The sequence below is a fragment of the Cavia porcellus genome, unplaced genomic scaffold (assembly GCF_034190915.1).
Source record: "Cavia porcellus strain 051 isolate PalLab524CR breed Dunkin Hartley unplaced genomic scaffold, mCavPor4.1 scaffold_20, whole genome shotgun sequence".
Taxonomy (NCBI): Eukaryota; Metazoa; Chordata; class Mammalia; order Rodentia; family Caviidae; genus Cavia; species Cavia porcellus.
Window position 1 is genome coordinate 56,086,719 of NW_026947503.1, and position 2,997 is coordinate 56,089,715.

The following is a 2,997-nucleotide window of genomic DNA, read 5'->3' on the forward strand; positions in this document are numbered from 1 at the left end:
TAAACTCGCCAAGCAGGTAACTCACTCCTGCCACCCAAAGAAGTGAAGGCAGAAGGCCAAAGATGTTATTTTAACAGGCCCCTTTGCAGGGAAAGAAGGGGGCAAGAGAACGGAAGTTTCTTTCGCCAATAAAATTAATGTGCAAATATTAGTTGAAGTTTACTGTTAAAAATGTTTTTTTTTTAAAAAGAAAAGGTAAGCTGAAGTGTTTTTTTTTCCAATTAGTAAATTCAATACATTCTTTCTACCATTTCCTTTATTTTTCTTTTCTTGACTATTATTTAGTTTGCTGTCTCAGTTATGAATTAATACTTTTAACTTCATTATTGAAAAAAATACTAAATTATAAATGAAGTATCACACCCAGATCAACATATATGTTATTGATTGCATGATGATTTCTTTTATGATGTATCTTATCTTCTCTTGTATCATTTTAAATCATTTGATTAGTTATACAACATTTATACAGAATGCAAAGCCCCAGAAATATGAAGATGGTTATACAAGTTTAGGAGTGCCTTCCACGGCAGGTAAAAGAATATTCAACTAACGATGCCTGAAGTATTCAAGACTTTTAATTTTCTCATATGCAGCAAGTTGAGCAGTATTTGCATTTGGACATAGTGGTTCAACAAAAACACCATATGCATCCTCTTGTCTTTCTGTTTATCACAGCCCATGTGTTGACTTTCTACCCCAGGCTTGTTGCCTCAAGGTTGCAAAATGATCGGTAAGGGCTGGAAACATCCTCATCACAGGAAAAAGTGAAAGATTCAATCAGAAAACTTTAATACACTCCTCAGTACTGTGTTGCATGGTACTCTTGGCTGCAAGGGCGCAATAAGTTCATACTTCAGACTAAATCAGCTGGATGGAGCACACTGCTGAATGAAATTAGAGTCTATAACTGAAGAGGTGAGATGTTGAATAGGCAACTACTAATGTAGCCTTGGTGTGTCTGATAGTGCTCATAATACTATGGCGAGCATCACCAGTTGTTCACTGGGCAATAAACAGAGGAAGCAGTATAATCCAAGAGATACAAGCAATAATCTCCTCTACCATTTGCTCACCTTTACTAATGGTGGAAATGGTAAGGACAATAGCATGTCTGGGAGCAGAGAAAAGAGACCGCTGAGAAAGGTAAGACCTTGTGAGAGTCTACACACAAGAGGAGAGCTGGAGGGTAAGGAAAGAGAACAGGAAGTGAAGAGAAGCCCAAAGCAGCAGAAGCGGAAGTGTCTGTGGACACTCAGGACACAGCTGCTGGTGCGAGGAAGAGGCTCTTGCTGGGGCGTGAAGAGCAAAGAAGGGAGAGCAGGACCTGTAGAGGGAGGATGGGAAAGCCTGGCTGAGCATTCCAGAGTTTATCCATTGGGAAGAAGGAGCCACACACCACACTACAAGCAGAAGGAAGACATAAAGAAAGCATCTTAGATTGGCAGTAAGAAACAGGATAGATTAGACTACAAGGGACAAATCAGGAGATTATGCAGTGCCACGGGATGGGATCTCAATGAGAACATTCTCGCTGACCCCAGTGGACTGTCCAGGGTAGCTGTTGAGGCTTTTCCACCCTCTTTCAGGGCATCCCGTAAGAAAAGATAGTAGATGCCAGCATGACAAACACACACAGCCTGGCTGTAAGTAATCTTAGCCAACCGTGTCCTACATGGGCTCTATTCCGAGTAACAATATGAAAAATAGTTTATTTGAAGTAATGAAGGGAGCCTTCAGGAGTTGCACCAATAATAATTTTTAAAATCTTAAATCATTGCTTATTACTCATGGGTTGGCTTCGTAGACACAGGCTGCAGGCATTCCAGAAAGTGGAAGTAATTGTTGGAAATTCTAGGGAAAGACCTTCCCCAGGCAGGCATATGGATGTGACCAAGAAGTAAAATCCATAAGAAAGTTGGGACCCTCTCGTGTCTTCTTTTTCACCAGCCATTTCTGAAAAAGCCAAAGGAAAGAAAGCTTTATCCACCAGAGTCTAATGGAGGTTCCTTCACAGAAATGCAGTGCAGGGTCACCCTCTCTACAAAGCCCACACCCTGCCTGCTCTGTCACTGGGATGTCCTATGACTTGGAACAAAAACATTCCTGATGCAAACCTTCGCTCTGCACCCACTGGACTCATTCCTCAACAACTGGTGACCTGGAGACCTGCCACTCAAGTGCACAAGGAATAAGTTACAGGTTCTCTTGATATGCCTATTTCAGGCTGTTGGGTCAATCCCCTGCTGCCTCTGTGTTACCAGACTCAGTGACCTGGGGCTTCTTTCTGCTGCAGTCTTCTCATCTGTGAAATAATAATAGTGCATACTCTATGGATGTGTTTGAAGAATTCAATGAGATCATGACTATAAAGCACTTGGCTCAGTGCTGGCTTAAAGTTAGCACTCAATAAATGTTAAGCACTATATCTTTTACAGATGAGGAAACAGTAATCCAAACAGAGTAGCACCCGGGCCCAAGGTCATCCAGATAAATGCTGTGTATGCTCATTTTCATGGACACATCTTTCCTCAGTGATGCGTCAACAAGTCAGCAAATATTTATGAAGTGGCCATGAGGTGCAGAGTTCTGAACTAAACATTCAGAATTTATGCCCAAGGATGGGAATACTTCGTATCTTAATGGAATTTACTGTCGGACAAGGGTTTTTAGCTTTTCATGGTCAGCTCAGCTGCATGCAAAGCTGGCCTCACAGATAAAGAAATAGGCGCCTCTGGCTCTGTGCAAAGGGACTCATGAAGGCCACTCACACAACGCACATTGGCCAGCTGTGGGTGTATACCCAACACAGCTGCTGTGCACTGAGTTTTGTTTTCCTAGAAAATGGATTCACCCAAACTAACCCATTTCTCTCCCTCTTCATTTGCAATTCCTCTGCAATAAGATAGTTCTGCCTCAGCCTTTAAGCACTGTCTCTAGCCAGACCTAGAAGCATAAGTATTAACATTTCTTATATCTACTAATCTACAAATGCAC